Source organism: Rutilus rutilus, assembly GCF_951802725.1.
Source record: "Rutilus rutilus genome assembly, chromosome: 3".
Taxonomy (NCBI): Eukaryota; Metazoa; Chordata; class Actinopteri; order Cypriniformes; family Leuciscidae; genus Rutilus; species Rutilus rutilus.
In genome coordinates, this window is record NC_140211.1 from 19,100,018 (window position 1) to 19,119,430 (window position 19,413).

The 19,413-nt window shown below is 36.5% G+C and overlaps 1 protein-coding gene across 12 annotated transcripts in view; it reads left to right on the top strand.

Moving 5' to 3' along the window:
- Window positions 1-19,413, top strand: part of plekha7b (pleckstrin homology domain containing, family A member 7b) — a 97,603-nt gene that overhangs the window by 13,665 nt on the left and 64,525 nt on the right. The window lies entirely within an intron of this gene.

Below are 19,413 nucleotides of genomic sequence, written 5' to 3' on the forward strand. Positions count from 1 at the left end.
TTTATTTCAGTTTGAGTAATTTCAATACTTTGTCTTGAACTTATTTTAAGAAGCCATTTCTAATTTTGATTTTGAAGTTTTTCATATAATATGTATATTTTATTTTACCTTTACTTCAATTGATGAAAACAATTTTTAATACTTTCAAGGAACTTTAATAGTTAGCATACTTAGCAATCACAACACTTATGTGGACCCAAAAAGCCTAGTGCTGGAGATTTTAATTTTTTTTCTCTCTAACTGAACACAGATGTCAGGTCTCCTGCAGAATTTTTGTAAGAAGTGAGCCAGCAAATGTATATGACTGCAGAGATGCCGTTTTCTCTCGCCTTCACTTAACATAAAAGTAGCTGCTGAGATGACTTGAGCTTGTAAACAATGTATTTTGCTCTCTGCTCCAGACGTTTCAGTCTGTGGGTTTAAGAACGAGGAATTATGCTATTCAGACCATGAAGCTGGCCTCCTTTTTCGAAGGAGAAGGAAATTCCAATGGCTAATACTTAAGATTTTGCTATCGAACTATGATCTTCACAGTCTCACGGGTGCGTGTTTGAAGTAAAGCCTCAAATATTTAGTTTATTCTGAACCGCAGGGTTGTGCAGATTATGCCTTTGTTTTAAACGTTTCTCTTCTGAATGTGAACAAATTTTCCAAATTAGATGTGACTCTTAAGATTTTGATACCTTAAAAGGTCTGGCTGAATTTAATGTAGACATAGGAGCTCTCTGAATAAAATAAATAAATAATAAAAATCAATGTGCTCTCTCTCTCTGAAATGGTGTGGAGGACCATTTGTCTTTTTTAAATCTATTGATAACTACTGCTTTGACTCCTCAAAGAAAATTAGTCTAAATCATAGACACTCTCAGGAGGATATATTGTCAGAGTAGGCAGGTGGTTTCTTAGGAAGGTCATCCATCCAAAACAAACATTCATTTCCTTTAGCAGGAAGTCGCGCTACCTGGGGTTTATCCAAGTTACATTTGAGCGAGCAATCTTCCTGCAAGGGAGTCGTTGGTCGGGCAGAACTTTTTGTAGTGCTGTGTCCTGTGTTGGAGTGATTTAAAGACATGATTTAAAGAGATCTTGCTGGCAGTGTGGTGTAGGAACAAACCTTTTCCTCAAAGCATCTGGTAATTGATTCTAGGAAGCTGGGCGGAGAAACATGAACCAATCAGTATTAGCAGAACTCTTATGCTCAGTCAACTATACTTCTTTTTCTAAACGAGAAAATGCACTCTTCAAAATGCTGAGGAAGGTTAGACGGCTTCTCAAACCATCTCCTACTTTTTCTGATGCAAAGAGTAAAAACACTCTTGCCTAGTTTTGTATGGAAGAGTTTCTGCCCTTGACCGCAAGGCTCTGCAGAGAGTGCTGAAGTTGTCCAAATGTTCAACAACGGACGACCACACTGACAGGACTGCATTTTTGTCTTGATGCGATCAGCCTAAAATTTCATACTTTGGTATTTATATGTTTGCCTACTGGAATGTTGATTGTTTTAGTAGAAGTTATTAATATAGTGTTAATTTTGTCAGCTATTTAATTTAGTCTTAGTCCTGTGTCAAATGTACTTTTTTAGTTTTTATCATATTTAGCCAACCTTGTTCTGTTTTTGTTTTGTCAAGTTTTAGTTGAGTAAATGTCTGGGCATTTTAGTCTAGTTTTAGGGCATGTTTACACGACACTAAATCTTTTTATGCGGTTTGGCCGTTCATGTACATGACAGCAGCGTTTTGGGGCCTGAAAACGCATGCAAACGCAAACATTGATGCCTTTACCGTCTCAATGTAAACAAGAAAAACGTCAATTTGTGAAAACGGTGACGTCATGCGCGTGCGAATTACATGTTCACGCATACATATTACGTATTCAGGGTGCGTTTCTTGACAAAGTGACATCGCTAACTACAGGCCTGCCATGTGTAATACAGCCTTTTTAGTCATTTTCGCAGATCCGTGTGAATGGGGATCGGTTTGACAACGTTGTCGTCTGTGTTTAGTACATTGTTGTCATGTAAACATATCCTTAGTCAATGAGAACTTAGTCACAATTTTGTCACTGAGAAGCTTTGATCGCAGATTTAGTCGCATGAACACAGACTTGCTGAATGACATTTTCATTTGAGCAGAATATCTCAATGGAGATGGCTAAACTCCAGCTTACATATTTGTCTGTTTTCACATCATCCTTTCTGCTTCCGCAGTGCAGAGAGAGCATGTGTGTATGGTTGCCAGATTGCAAAGATCAAGTAAAACTCCTTTTCAAAACAAGCTCTGATTGGAGGATTTAACATATTGTCATCTAGCAACTGCATACATGAAAGCTCTTAGTGGTTGTTAAAAGCAGTCTGCAATATTTCTCCTTTTTTTTGACAAAAACAAAGAGATTTTGTTTTATTTTTTAACTACATTTTAGTCTTGTATTTTTATTCCATGTTGATATTTACATTTACATGTATTCATTTAGCAGACGCTTTTTTCCAAAGCGACTTAGAAATGAGAACAACAGAAGCAGTTAAACTAACAATAATAGGACAACAATATGCAAGTGCTATGACCCTTCCCAGTTTAATCTAACGCAGCACGTGTATTTTTATTTTATTTTATAAAGATAATAGATAGAAGATAAAGTATTAGTATTAATGGATCAAGACTGTTGCCGAAAAAGATGCGTCTTCAGCCGTTTCTTGAAAATGGCCACGGACTCAGCAGCTCTGGTTGAGTTGGGCAGGTCATTCAGGGAACAGACCAGAAAAAGGTCCGACAAAGAGATTTTGTGCCTCTTTGAAATGGCATCACAAGACGGCGTTCACTTCCAGAGCGCAAGTTTCTGGATGGCGCGCAAGTCTGAAGTAATGAGTTTAGTTAAGAGGGACCAGAGCCAGTGGTTGTTCTGTAGGCAAAAGTCCGTGACTTGAATTTGATGCGAGTGGCAACTGGCAACCAGTGCGATTTTGTGAGGAGAGGAGTGACATGTGCTCTCTTCGGCTTGTTAAAGACCACTCTAGCTGCTGCATTTTGGATCAGTTGCGGAGGTTTGACAGTGCATGCTGGAAGACCAGCCAGGAGAGCATTACAATAGTCCAGTCTGGATAGAACAAGCGCTTGGACAAGGAGTTGTGTAGCATGCTCTGATAGGAAGGGCCTGATCCTGTGGTCTGTAAAGTTCAATTGATCATCAATCACAACTCCAAGGTTCCTGGCTGACCTTGATGGACCTTGATGACGAACCTAGCTGAATGGAGAAGTTGTGGTGTAGTGTTGGGTTGGCCGGGAACACAAGCAACTCTGTCTTGGCAAGGTTTAGTTGAAGGTGGTGGTCCGTCATCCCACCTGATGTAGTCACAGTTATCATTTAATGACGTTGGTGTCATTGTCTCATCTTAGTCATGGAAACAAAGGTGACCAGAACTAGATTTGTACATTTTCTGAAGAAAATTTGAGTAGTACTTGCATGTTCAAACTCACAGGCTACCAGAGTAGGGTGTTGCTGTGCAGTTGTCAAGATGTTCTCTGTTGTTTTTAACATATTCCTATGTGGTTTCAAGTCTATTTTTAGGTGGTTGCAACAAATGTATACAATGTAATGTTAAAGTCTCTTAAAAAATGTTTTTTCAGGGGACTACTGTAATACGGTATTGGCTCCAGCCTACACTTAGGGGAGACACTGATCTAGGCTCTAGTTCTAGTCTATTTTACTCATGTCTCTCTCATTTCTTTGCCTGTTTTATTGTCCATAAGGTGATACTAAGTATGATAGCATGCCTCATCGGGCTGCATTATTTGAACTATCATTCATATCTGTAGCACATATTATGTGGGAAGAATTACATGCCGAAGTGTAAACAATAGTAATAGTGACTAAGAAAATACATTTTGTCAGATTGATTCAGTAAGTCTACTCTATTTAGTTTGGGGTCTGTAAGATTTTTTCTAAAATGTTTTTAAAAGAATTCTCTTATACTCACCAAGGCAGTTATTAAAAAACTAATATTGTTAAGTATTGTTACTAAAAAAAATTAATAAAATAATAAAAAAATAATAAAAAATAATAAACGAAATAATTGTTTTAATATTTTTTTTAAATGTAATTTATTACTGTGATGGTAAATCTATATGTTTGCCTTCCGGAGCCAAAACTCCAGTCTTCAGTTTCACATAATTCTACAGAAATCATTCTGATATGCTGATTTCGTGCTCAAGTAATATTTCTTCTTATCAGCGTTGAAAACAGTTGTGCTGCTTAATATATTTGTGGAAACTGTGATGAATTTTTCAGGATACTTGAATGAATAGAAATTTTAACACTTTAGTTTAGGGTCCAATTCTCACTATTAACTAGTTGCTTAGCATGCATATTACTAGGATTATTGCTGTTTATTAGTACTTATAAAGCACATATTAATGCCTTATTCTGCGTAGCCATATTCCAAATCCCTTAATCCACCCAAGTACCTACATTTAACAACTACCTTACTAACTATAATAAACCGTAATTAGGAATTTGATGCAAAAGTCCTAGTTAATAGTTAGATTAATTGGACCCTAATCCAAAGTGTGACCGAATTTTCTTTTGTCTTACTGACCAAAAACTTTTAAACGATAGTGTATGATGCTTTTTGGACATTGCTTTTTTATCATTACTTCAAAGTTGTGCCTAAATGGATTATATATATTTTAAATATAATAGTATGAATTTATCAATTCAGGATATATATATATATATATATATATATATATATATATATATATATATAAGCCACAAAGGGTATTAAAAAAAGTAAACAAGTTTATAAATAGTATATAAATAATAGTCAATATTCAACTTTATTGGTACTTTTTTTTCTCCTTGTGCTTTTTTGTGCTCATTGAGTAACACATTTAACTGTAACATACTGTCTTTGCATACTAAATCTATCCATACATTATCAAGTGTGACTGCTCTCCATACTAGAACAAGCTGTAATGGTGACATTGATTGCTGCAATTTATTTGCCTAATTATAGCCATGAAATGTATGTCCGTCAGGTCCACCGGCTATAACACACACATACATTCTTAACTCACTCTGCCAGGACTGATCACAGGACAAATAGCCCCGAGCACGAGTTACGGCAGTTTCCCACCTTGCCCACGTTAAAGCCTGAATGAAATATCTACGGTGAGAGGATGAAGTTATTTCTGTCAGAGTCAATGATCCTCTGCATGGCCTGAGCAGCGTGAGAATGTAGTAACACTCTGCTGTGCTCAAGACAACCACCAGGGAATGCTGTTGAATCTTTGACTTTCATAGGTCACACGTGGACAGCACCAGAGAGGTGGGGGATTAGTTTTCTTTCAATGGAGCAAATCTCATTCAGGATTTAAATGGACAGCTTGTGGAGATTTTTTTTCTCTATTGCTCATTTATAATTTATATCAAGTTTATTGAATTCATCATAGAGTTAGCCTGGGTTAAAGTCTTTCCCCCCTTCCCTGATAAAAAAAGTAATCTTGGATTATATTTTTCTGACTCTTTCTTTCGCATCACTGCCCATGCTATAGTGTTTACATGACTGATAGCAGGCCATCAAGGCTCATGTCATCATGTCTGTCCTGGCTTTGACCTCTGGCCTTGTAGTAATGCATTTTAAGTCCAAATGCTTTTTATAAATACATTTGTCCACAAAAATATTAAGCAGTACAACCAGTTTACAGCTGTGACAATTAGAAATGTTTCTTGAGCATAAGCCTGTCATGATTATTAATTGTCTGATTGTGGTTATTCAGTCTAATCGCAATTATTATGCATTATAATTACTTCAATCACATTTTTCCATCTAAATAAGGATCATTTAAGCACTGAAAGAAATGCCATCAATTGTACAATATTGTGTCTCCTTTTCTGGTTTGGTAGGGAGAATAAGGGGAGTATTCTGGCAGGCAGTGAAGAATAATGATTATAAAAAACACCGTTATAAAGTACACAATGAAAGTCAAAGGTCTTCCTTCATAAGAAATAAAAGCTTTAACCAGACCCATATATCATTTATGAATTATATTATATTATATTATATTATATTATATTATATTATATTTTGTGAGACGCAAGACTAAAGTAATGGGTGCTGAAATATATTATATTATATTATGTTATGTTATGTTATATATGCATTATATGATATTATATGAATCATGTTATGTTATGTGAGACACAAGACAAGAGTAATGGGTGCTAAAAATATTTCACAGTATTACGGTTTGCTGTATTTTTGATCAGATTTGAATCTTTCCATATCATGACTTGCAGCAGTCACGAGTACTTTTTAATTCAGAATCTTGCATATCTCTATTCTGCACCATTTGATCAGCTCTGTAAACCTGAAGGCAGATGCACAGGACAGGAAGGTTCTGGTTTCATCTGGACCGCAAGCTCATCAGTTACTGCTGATTTGAGGCGGCCCGCTGCAGCAGGTGTAACCTGAGACCACTGAGGATGGGGGCGATTGGTCAGACCCTTCTTTCTCTGCTCAATTTAGGGATGAGACCTCTTTTCTGTCCCCCCTCATCCTGTAGAAGCTCACAGGGGAGATGGAGAAGGTGCTGACAGCCTGACTCTGGCTGAATGGGGGCGGCTCAGTTCAGGCTGATCCAGCACTAATTTCACCCATCCAACTCCGCACTCCACACCCTCTACAGAAGGAAGGAACCAGAGCAAACAGAGGTCATATGAGCAATTAGCACCGGGATATTTTTGGCACACAACAGTAAGATTCCAGTGAGTTTAGATAACTGTGAGGCTCAGAAATATTAGTCTTGTTGGGTGTTAAGAGCACGTGCCAGAAGATACCTCAAGGAAGAGAGAATAATGATTTGTGGATAAAATCTATCTTCAGATATCCTGAATTCTTCTTGAGGCGCATACATAAGAGAAACTGAAAAGTTTAGTCTTTTCCGGAGTGTCCTTAGGTCTTCAAGGCCAAATAAGTGGTGAGTACCATACAACTATGAGCTTTTCTGTTATTCCCTTGAACAGATTTATCTATAGGAAGATGTAGACTCAGCAGATTGTATATAACAAATGATCATTAATTACCAAATGACTAAGTTCCTTTTTTTTTTTTTTTTTTTTTTTTTGATGATGATCTAAAGCAGTCATGATGGAAGTCATATTTTATTATTATAGCTCAATATTACCACAGCTTAACTAGATAGCCAATAAACATGTTTAAGTTATGGTTCTGACTATAATTTCGAAGGGATGCTGTAAAATCCATTACGTCTATGGCACTGGTTAATATATCACACAGTTTCTAAATGGAGCCATTATCTATTTATTTCACACTTAATGTGGATTGCAAGAATGTAAAATGCTCAGTTAAAGAAGAACTGTGTACTGTTGGCAAATATAGTGTTCTTATTGTTACATTTAGATCTGGTAGGGTGACTCAGGATGTGAATATGATGTCTGAACTTATTTTGGCACCTTTTAAAGTTTCTCTTAAGATATTGCACAGTTATAATGTAAAGAAACTAAATTCAAATTCAACAATTTTTAACACCAAGTTTGTGGGACGTGATATGTAATTTAACATCATAATGATTATATTTTAACAACGTATGATGTGAGAATGAGGACGATTCAGTAAAATGAATTTGAAGTTCGATTGCAACCCCCCCCCCCCCCCCCAAAAAAAATATTTAAAATGATGTGTGTCCGTTCCACTTTACTCTTGCGTCATCAAAGCAGCAGCTGTTTACCCCTGTTGCATGGTCCCAACGACAAAGAAGGTGGCAAAATGCATAGCGTTGCTCACCTCACTATATGCTTTGGTTTTTGAACCTTTAGTTTTGTTTTTAAAGCGTCAGCACATAACGGCATATCTGCCGCGAATGTACTGCAAATGTTCTTTGCAGACACCTGAGTTCGGAAAACAGCGTCCTCCAAATGATCTGAACTCGAGTGCACACCAAAAGTGCTAGTGTGAAAGCACCCTAAGTGACATCTTGTATAGTGGTTAGTTTGAATGGTTAAAGGTTTGCTTTCAGATGATAATGGAAAGAACAGGCAACTTTTGCTGTATTATCAATGGAGGTTTCTGGGATTTCATCATGGCATCCAAGGCAAGAGTATAGATCTACAACTGTCTTGCTTTTCCAGACATCAGATGTCAGTGGAGGGCAGCTAAAGGCTGATTTAATGATAACCATGAAAAATACATTGCGAGTCTGAGACCACATTGAAAATGTAAAAGTCTAATTTAAACCTGAAAGCAGAAAGTTTTAGTATTTTGATAGAAATAGTTCATAATATTTCTCTGACTTTTGTTTTAAGTCACTAATCGTAAGTAAATATGTGACAATGACTATCAACAAAAAACATAAATTTGACATTATTTTATATTAAAATTACACCTAATGTAATGCAACTTTTAAACCATTTATAATTTTTCAGATTGATCATGTGAATTCCTTTGAATAAACAGTCATGTTCATCTGGGTACTTTTTGCCTACTGTTTTATGAGTGCTGTGAATTTGGCCATACTACTTTTGTCACATACTGTTTTTCGTCTACTATATATTAGGGAAGTATGAGATTTTGGATGCAGCCTTGGTTTCATTTTCATGGACTTTTAGTTTGTTTCTCTTCGGTTTGCTGTTTCCTGTGTTCCTTTGCTCCATTTTTCCCGCCAGTTATTAGTTCATTCAATTCATTCTGTACACCTGTTCATTATTTAGCTCTTTATCTTTGTATATTTAAGTTCCTCTGTGTTTGCAGTTCATTGTCCGGTATTGTCGTGTGCTACACACTTTGTTTTATATAATAAATACCTTTGTTTTGGAACCTTTTGAATCTTTATTATCATCATCATCATCATCATATGAACTAAAGCATTACACTTCCATTGAAGTACCAGGGACAATGTCATCAGGTTTTATAAGAAAATTTGAAATGCATGTTAATTTATTTTTTTCCACTCATTTGTTTTTATGTTGATGATATAATTTGTAATTTAAAAAATTGCATTGATTTGAAGAAAAAAACTGCAAAGCAAAATAATTGCTACTTGTGCTCCATCTTTTGGACTCCACAGAGTTACTATTCAACTTAAGTGTATTTTATAATATTGGGAAGGAGAAAATGAATCCCTTTTAATTTCAGTAAAGCTTAAAACATTTTTTTTTTTTTTTAACAGTGATGTTATTACAAGGAACTGTAATTTGAAGAATGTGTTTTTATGTCGCATATATGTGGGAGGAATTGCTTCACAACCTCTCATTTGCTGTTTAATTACCTATACATTAGTGGCTTTCAGCACGGATATGGAGGAGGCTGCCACCTTGCTAATGGCTGAAGGTCCCCTTGGGCTGTGAGACCGTAATTGGTTTAGTGAGCTGTATATGTGATGTTTGATTTTAATTACTCACTCAGGTGAGTGCCAAATGCATGTGCATGATTGAGCATCCTTCATAATTCAACCAGATGAGCTCCTCCTCTCATTTTCCCCCTCTTCTGCCCTTTGCCAGTCTTAGTGCAACCTGCCTTGCATTCAAAATTACATACTGTGGGGTCCAAAAGTCTAAGATCACTACTCACTAGTCAAAATGCTTCTGTTTTTCAAATTGAATATGTTTTTCTTTTCTTTTTTTAAATTAAATTATCAAAATAAAACTGAGTGACAATGAGTTTGTGTCAACAATAAGGGTGTGTTCACACTTGGCATGTTTGGTTCGATTAAAAGGAACCCTGGTGCAATTGCTCTGTTACTGCGGTTCATTTGAATTAGTATGAACACTGCCATCCGAACCCTGGTGCGCACCAAACAAGAGGACCGAGAACGCTGAAAAGACTGGTCTCGGTCCGCTTCCAAACGAACTCTGGTGCGCAACACTGACTAAAGACATGTAAGCAAACTAAAATCGGGACATGATGTCACAAGATGCGACCCTAAAAAGGACAGAATGCTCAAGCATACCTTTTTTTGCCCATCACAGCCCATCATTTTGTTTGTGTGTGAGACACAGTGATTCCTGCCGCTGTTTTGACTCCTTTACACATTTTATAAGCTCTTCACGAGTTCTCAGCTGGTCAAAATACCATCATATGTAGGCTACACACATATAATGCAGTGCATTTATCCCAACACACAGCATTGTTTTGGATGTTCAGTCTCGAAATAAATGTCATAGAAGCCGACCAATCAGGTTGTGAACGTATCCTTACGCCTTTAGGTTTGGTGTTAAAAATGCCAATGTGAACATTAAGTGGACCAGGACTATAAGTTAGTCCCCCCCCCCCCCCCAGAAATAAAACCATAATTAAAAATCAGTTCCTCTTTCTCAATAGTAGGCTAGTTCGTTATTAAACAATTACACTAAATGGTTAAAAATTGTTGTTTATGGTCTTAAACAAGCAATATTGGTTGATCTCAATTTACATATTTGGTCTAGTGACCTTGAAATAGTACAGAATCAAGATTTCCTAGTCATTTTGGCATAATAATGCTTCAATGTTTCAAAACCCAGAAGCTTTATTTCCAGGTTTAAATTATAATACTGAATCCCAGATTTTCAGTGAGGTTTTCCATGACATTTGGACCCCACTGTAATTGAAGGCCAGACCCCATACTTGGGTATTCTTAGTGAATCTCATTTTACATCTGGGCTGTGGGAAGAGAACTGGAACTGGGGTTGAAGGGGTTTCATTGGGGGATTGTGACGAGCATGAGTAACGGAGGGCTGTTCCCGGTCTCTCCTCTGGATTACCTCAAGGCTCAAGACTCATCCTTCACCTGCAGCCGCTCTTTCATTAGCTGATAGCGACCGTTTGCACAGCCTATAATCAGTCTCGCCATTTGGAGCCGTGCCAGTTCCCTTCTTTGAGGCTTTAAAACGTGCATTTTTGTTCTTTTAAATTGACTTTTTCTTGTTCTCTCCTTCTGTCCATTTTAATCAGTTCTTTTCTCTTTGACTCAACCTTTCTCCCTGCCTACTTTAATCTTGCGTCTCATCCCTTTTATCACCGTCTCATTTAATTTCTTTCCCTTCCTGCCTCCCACCTCTCTATCCTTTCCCTCTTCTCTTTTTCCTCCTCTTACATCTCTATCATCTCAATCTGCTGAAGTCGTTTTCATTTCACAAATGCGTAATAAGTAGAGACCCTTGCGTCATTTGACCGTGACAAACGTGAAAGGGTACAAGGTGCAGCAGAGGTGGAACGGTCTTGTGTTTGTGTATTTGGATGTGCATGCTAGCTGTTTGTGCACCATCCCCATCCCCCCCCGTGTCTCTCGTGAGTGGGAGATCCCGGGAGCGGGAAGGCCGTTTAAATGAAACTCGTGAGCTGGGCAGTGCTTGTCTGCAGCAGTAACGGCAGCTGTGCTCCGCTCAGAGGAGTGTTTCCCGTAAGCTAGCAAATCTGCGGCAAGCATGTGGAACCAGGCAAGTTATTCTGAGCACATCTCTCAAACCGGGCAGCCCTACTGCAGTGTGCCGCACAGGTGTGTATCTGCTCTGTTTCTCCTGCTTCAGAAACACAGATCTGCAGATCTAGACCTGTATCAGTTATACTGACTTGTGCATGATGCATTTATATGTACAAGTTGACGACTGTCCCGTCATAGAGGAAGGTGTTAGGATGGATCTTGTTTGATACTGTTAAGCTTTTAATTCACTGCTGATGTTGACTCAAGGATTTCTTTAAGAATGCAGCCTGTGTTTATTAATGCCTGCTGTAGCTGTGTGCTCCCTGCTTTTATCTGCTTTGAAATATGTTATCCTCAAGTGAAATATTCAAGGGTCATTTGCAGAACGATCTGTGTCGGATCTGTTCAGGCTTCTAGTTTAGAAATACTCATGGGATATGCAGGCAGATCTAGATTTGAGTTGAGCTGGTTTCTTGTTTGGGAGCTTTTCACTCACATTTTTTGTCATATCACGCACACACACATTTGCATAGAACAGAAACAGATTTCTTAATTATCGTCTTAAAAGCATAGGCCTTTTATTTAATGTTGCAAACATCTAAACTGCAGTTTTTACTTTAAAGCTACCTCAATAACTAATATTGTCAGTTGGGATTGCAGAAATAGTTAATGTTTTCAATAAGGTTTCCTGAACGCTCTACTACCATTGGCTGACCAAACTGATTGCCCTACTCCTAAACTCACAGCATTGGCTGAGCACAATATTTTAATCGCCTTATAGTCGAATTTTCACTTACAGATGTTTTTTTCATATTTTGATATGATAGAAAGTATTTAACTTTAATATGAATATTTTCTTATAAAAAACCTGTTGTATAATGTTTTATCATCTCATGAATAATTGTACAGCAGTTATGCATTATAAAACTTGTTATAGCTTTTAAGAGGATGATTTACAACAAACAATCATGGTTTGTTGTAAATCTATTTAAATTAACATAGTATATGTTAATTATATTGTATATCAATACAATTAACATATACTATTAATATTAAGAATATAATATGTTCAGTGTTTAGCCATGAACCGGTTATTTTCTTAATATTAATAGTAGATGTTAATTATACTTAAATTAACAATGGGTTATAATTCCCAAAGTTGTTGTGTATTAATATTGTCTCATATTGACATTGTTTTAAATCTGCACAATATCTTAGTACAGTACATTGATTTACTTTTACAGTTTTAACCTGTCTACTCTGTCGTTATGTGACCTGCTCAATGTTTTGATGCTGCAATGGTCTTGGTGTCAGAGGGGATTATGAAAAAACAGTATCCATCCATCTATTTATCATTCCCCCCTCTGGCTGCCCTTCCTGTTACCTCCACTGTGAAACCCTGTGACAGCTCTGGCTTAGACTGCATGTCATCTTCCAGCCATCATCTGTGGTACAGCCACTGGGTCTTAATGTGGACCTTGGAAGGAGCTGCAGAGACTATTTTTATTGGGGGATGTTCAGTAAATCAGTTATGGGCTCTTTGGTTGAGACAGAAACCTGGATCTGACATTCCTACAATAGAATCATGAAACCTCATTTGTTTGTTTCAAGTGATTTAACATTGGAATCTGGAGTTCCAGGAAATTGTCCAAAATACCACTCTGTCTTTGCTTAGGTCCTGGGAGGGAATTGTTTGTGAACAAAGGACCTGAGTAGTATGTAGCTGGAGATGACATGCCATTCCGTTTTGAAATTCTCAATAGTCGACTGTCTTAGTATCATTACACGCATTCATCAGTTGTTTTGGCTTTATGCAGTCAGTGCCGTCTAGTATTTTACTTTACTTCATAGTGCATTAATCACAGTAAACTACTTGGAAATTGTGTGATTAAGTGCTATTATCCTCATTAGACTTTTTATATGCTTTGGACATAAAAGCCAACCACTAGGCTATATTAGCAAGCACAGTTGTAACATAAAAGCCAACCACTATATTAGCTAGCACAGTTGTAACAGAGACAGGGGTGTGCCAACTGCAACAAAAATGGCAAACCCAAATATGTTTTGAACAGTAGCAGCACCACTGCTCTGAATGTACTGGCAGATGGAGGTCTAAAATGTTGTAATGATGAACTCAAGGGTTCAGAGTGTTTATTCCAAGAAGTGCAAAAATAAAGGTTTCCCAATGTGTGCAAATGGTATTTACAGTGGAAGTCCAGAAATATGCAATAAATAAACAGCCAAAAGTTCATTTGTATATAACTTTTGAACAATGCCAATAAATTGACCCAAAACACAGCAGACTATACTCCAACTCAATCTATGAGCCTCCAAACAACTCTGAGAGGCCATCTTAAAAAGGCAGAGCCCCTCCTACTTGACTTAAATTTCTTTATTACTTTTAATTTCTAAATGGTTAAGAAAGACAAAGAAATGTGATTTAACAGTAACAAAGATGTAACCTGTTATCACAATACAAAAATCTATCACAAATCTCCCCCTCATACGTGAGAACAATGAACTGTGCCTTCTATTGGTGGGAATGAAATCTTTAAAATGGTGTAGCATTTACTGTGTCTGTTTGGGATGGGAAAAATGTTCAAGTACGTAAGTATGACTATTTATAATATGTAATTGGCTATGAAAACAGTACTACATGATTTCCGGTCTCGTTTCACTTCTAAATACATACAACACATTAAACGTTAAACTGAGTAACAAATGGCATAATGGGGACGGGAACAACAATAAACAATACACATGATCAGTAACATAAACATGTGTTAACTGCATGGTGTTCAAATTTGCGCTTGACAGATAATGTGGCTGAATCCGAAATCACCCCCCCATACCCTCAAATAGGGCATTATTTGAGGGGACATCCATTTATAGTGGCGTTTGAAACCATTGTGGACGTTGCGTGCTCTCATTCACATTGCACTGCAATAACAAGTCTACAGCCGATGTACGCTCAACGGCTGTCTGAATTTGCTCACTTGTTTTCATTCACTTCTTCAAGTAAACTGTATTCGTAGACTAATGTAGGGAATAGTGATTGAGGGTTTATGGGGTGATTTGGATTCAGCCTGTGTTATGATGTTACAATGAGAAGTGTATGTATGCAAGTATGTTCACAGTCTAGTGACAAAATAAGAGTCCTTTTCACAGAGCCTCACTGTGACAACACTGTTATTGGGTGCTGAATGTAAAATGGAGCACATTACATAAAACAACACTTCTGCTGCCTGTAGCACTGTTTACATCACTGGCAAAGATTTAGATTTGTATTTGAGATTTATATTTAACATATTTAATATATTGAATATATTTAATATATTTATGTATAATTAAATGTTAATAAGATTTGGATTCAAGATTTATTTACATTTAGTTGCATTTAAATTTGCAATTTTTTTTTAAATATTTATTGTATGCATAAAAGACTGAGAAATTGGCTGTTTTTACAGTGTTTACAGTAATACAGTGTTTACAGTGTTTAGTGGTTACAGTGTTTACCGTAATACCGTGTTTACCGTAATACCGTGTTTACAGTGTTTACAGTAATACAGTGTTTACAGTGTTTACAGTAATACAGTGTTTACAGTAATAGTGTTTACGGTCAATTTTTATTTTATTTTGGATGGCAGTCCATTATGTCCACTCTGTTTCAGGAGTTTGTCACACATTCATGTCAGTTCACCAGGTCTGCCCCTCCATACGTTTACAGCTTCACTTGTTAAATAAATAATCTCTTAATGTCACGCTGGCTTACCCCTGTAGTTATTATCTTCTCCATGCACCTGAATTCTATTTGCTCTCTTGACTAATGGAGCACAGGTTGAGTTAACAGTGCGTGCTATGGTTCCTCTGGGAAGGAGAACATGTCTTCCCCCCTGCAGTCTAAACTGAGAATAAAGAGAGATGTGAAGATGTCACTGATCTGTGTGGATGCTCTCCTTTTATTATCTGATAACACATTTAACTCAGAGAGAGAGAGTGAGAGTGCAGGAAAAATTAAACTGATGTATATCCTGACGTTAGAATTGGGCAGAAAATATTGTATTTTTTGTAAACTAGTAATATTTGTAATGTATAAGAGTAATAAGTATAATAATAATAATACTAATATATATGAATATATGTAAATTGAAAATATTTGCGTGTGTGTGTGTGTATATATAGATGCATGTGTGTGATTATGTAAACAGTGTCTTTTTTAAATAGAAAGTAAATGCTTATGTTTAGAATAATACGTCATATTAATTACATTTTTGTAGTTATTTTGTGTAAAAGATTGCTTAATGTAAATGCTGTTAAGTAAGTTTTATGTTAAGTATGGATCAGCTGTTAATAGCTTTTGGAAGATATTCTAATCTGTTTAGTGGGGACAGTTATCAGCCATCGCTGATGATCTCGGAATGACCAAATATTTATCGTCCTGACCATATTTTGGTGTATCCAATTCAGTGGTGTGATTTATGTGTGTGCATTTGGTTTTTATATAAATATATATATATATATATATATATATATATATATATATATATATATATATATATATATATATATATATATATATATATATATATATATTTTTAATACCACAGTAGACATTTGCATGATTCTATGATCAGAGACTGTTATGTACTCATCAATGCTTGTTGTAACTAGCCATCAGACCCTGCTCAGCCCAAACATTCAACTTGCTGACCTTTCTACTGTGTCCCTGTCCTTATCTGATCAGTGCTTTTTTTAGGCAGCGTATTGTATGTACGAGCAGGGTGTTCACAAGGCTAATGCATATATATGCTTTAAAACCAGACTAGCAGTCCTATAACTGGATTGGTGCGAATGGCACTCAGTGTGTTGTGTCTGTGTGAGCATATTGACTGTGAGGTGACAGAAGGACGAAGGCCGACTGCTGGAACCAAATAGGATTGTGCAAGTTTCATTGCTTATAGAGCCCCTTAGCTCAGGTTTCCCTTCCTTTTTTGTCTTTCTCACTCTTTATCTCTCTTTTCTACTGTTGTGATGGAAAAAAGTGACTGATTATTCATAATATCTTCATTTAAATCTTTGTGGAAAACAGCCCAGAAATACCACAGTGTTCTCGAACCATCTCTTAGTTGTGGTGTCGAACACATGGTCATTGTTTTTCAGTAATGCTGCATGACTGTTTCTACAGTTGGTTACGCATTATATACTAGGTGTAGTTTTATTGTGAAGTGAAACCAGAGTTGCCTGTTTATGACTAAAGTGAAAACAGAGTTTTATTCACAATGGTAGTAAGGCTGCACGATTTGGGAAAAATGTGATTCATTAGAAATTTTAAATGTATTTATAATATATTAATATTTGGTTTAATTATATATTTTTTTTTAATTAAAAAAATGTGATTGTGATTTTCTCCAGAATGCACAATTTACCCTAACAATTATAAGATTATGATAATAGTAATATTATTATTAATAATAAAAAATATTAAACAAAAAATGAAATATTACTGTTGAAGTAATACTTTTTAATGGTAAAATGCAAAATGTATTTAAGAAGAATAACAACAATATTTGATAATCACAATAAGCCATATCAAGATTCTGGACAATTGCATCAATTGCATATTTATAACATTTTATTTCAGTATTAAAATATGTTTTCCTAACATTTAAACCCTGCGACTCTGCTATCAGCATTTCTCCATTTGTTTAAGCGTTCTGTACTGATGGCTGAACCAATGGCATTAGTTTAGGGCTGGACTGTGTTTGTGTGACCAATGGTAGACGGGTAATTATGGAAATTCACTTCTCAGTATTTGTGCAATTCTGCATTTTGTATCTAGTGGCACAGCAATTCACATTTCAACTTTTAGAATTTAAGAGAAAGGGCCCGCCTCCATGGGTGGGCTCTTTCTCCTTTCTTTTCTTTCTTTTTTTGTAGTTGAGATGTAGGGTTCACAGAGAAACCTCTGGCACTCTCACTGTAATGAATAATGTGTCTGACAGCTATATCCTACTATCTGTGCCTCTGTCCTTTAAGGCCTGTTAAAAAGAGCCCGTGTCTGTTGTACAACTCACCCCTGGCCCTACACAGCAGGAGATGCCAGACTACTGCTCTGCGGTGAATGTAGGTGAACTCATGATACCGTATGCTGAAAGGAGAAGAAGAATCCAAATTCTGTAACTAGAACCCAGACTATTTCGAAAGTTTCGGTGACTAGAAACATTAGACTGTAATATACCTTAAGAGTCCTATGGCTTCTTTGACTTAAGCCTGAGTTGGCAGTGTATAGATTTTTTTTTTAATTGACTTGTTAGTGCCAGTTCTATTTGAACCCAGTGATTATTTATATTACAGTGCAGAGAGTCTGGGGCTTTGGAGTGAGCTACATCTCCTTATGCATAATGGATTGTGTTGGCCTTTATGTGTAGAGGATATTGCTGAAGGAAAATGTTTAGTATCAACAATATAACAATGCTTTTTCTAGACTTTATTAAGATTCTGAAAGTTGGAATGGCTTATGATTTCTGTTGGGATTATGGTCACCGCCTCCCATCCCCCATTTAGACCAGAGATGAAATGGATAATCCAGATGTAAACATATGTGGTAGTGTTTGAATATGTGTGTGGGTCAGATTTTGCCTGGACCAGTCAACTGTCCCCAGGTTTAATAAACATTCTGAATAGTGTCTTAATGGAAATGCAGAAAGGTTTCTGGGAGCTAAGTTTAGGGATAGGATCGAGAATTTGAAATGTCACTAGCTCATTTATAGTTCTATCAGCTCAGTTATTACTATTATAAAACATTGAGATCAATGGAATGTCTTCACCATGATGTAAAGCAAACTTTATAGTGCACCATTACACATATATCAATTCCTTTGGTCAGTTATTATCACACCCGGGAGTTTTTTTCATAAAAGAAAAAGAAAAGAAAATGCTTGCAAGAAAACAGCTGTTCAGGTACAGCATTCAGTATGGCATCCTGTAGATAAAACAATGTGAAGCTATAAGCGCTTGTTCTTTGAGACTGGAATATTTGCATTTAAAAAAACTTCCTCTCCTTCCACATTGGGGATTCTGTCTAATGGCATCAGTGTCTAATGGATTGTGACATATACAAGAACAGTGTCCTTTTGTTACATGCAACATATAAGCATTTTATCAAGGGTTTGTTTAGCACAGCTGTCCCTAGATGCAGCAAAACAAACCAAGGGTTTCCCCCCTTTTTCCACTTGATAGAAAGTCTAATGACCCGTTGCCTTGGTTAGTAGGAAGTAGTAACTTGTTTTAAAAGCCACAAATAAGAGGTCATAGTCTAAATGGTACATTTTTGGCTCATCTGAATTAAAACCTTTTAGAATAAAATACTCAACTGTTGTTACTATTGGTACCATTTTTTTTTTTGGCATGGCAGAACACTGGCTGTAATGCCACTGATGTATTCTGCCTGCTGTAAATCTGTTTTACGCACATGGAGCCTAACGTTGTGACAAGGTTGCTTACATTTGGAGGAGAACCATCAGTGATAAATGCAGCTAAGTGTTTGGCTGAACTGAAGCCATCGTCTGTCGAAGCCTCAACTGCAGAGTGTCCTGAGAATAGCACAAGCCTGAACATTTCTAATCTAAAGAGATGAGCTGAAAACTGCTCAGAGGACTTGTCGGAAGCAAAGCTCTTGTAAGATTACGAGATGTCTGAAGCTACAGAAACGCAGATAATTTAGTGCCTTCATCTGACCTAAGGAATGACAGGAGGAATATATTCTTCCTGTGCTGCTTTAGGCATCTTTGATTTTGTCCTTGGGTTAGTTTTCTTTGATTTGGCTTTGACTTCAACTTCAATTTTCCCTAGAGGTAGGCTTTGAAATAGTTGAAATAGTTGAAATATATATATATATTTTTTACACATCACTGTTGCTTTCAGTGAGTTAAGAATGTTTATATATGTGTGTGTATATGTGTATGTATATATATATATGAATCTCTAGGAACCTCATCGAAAGAGG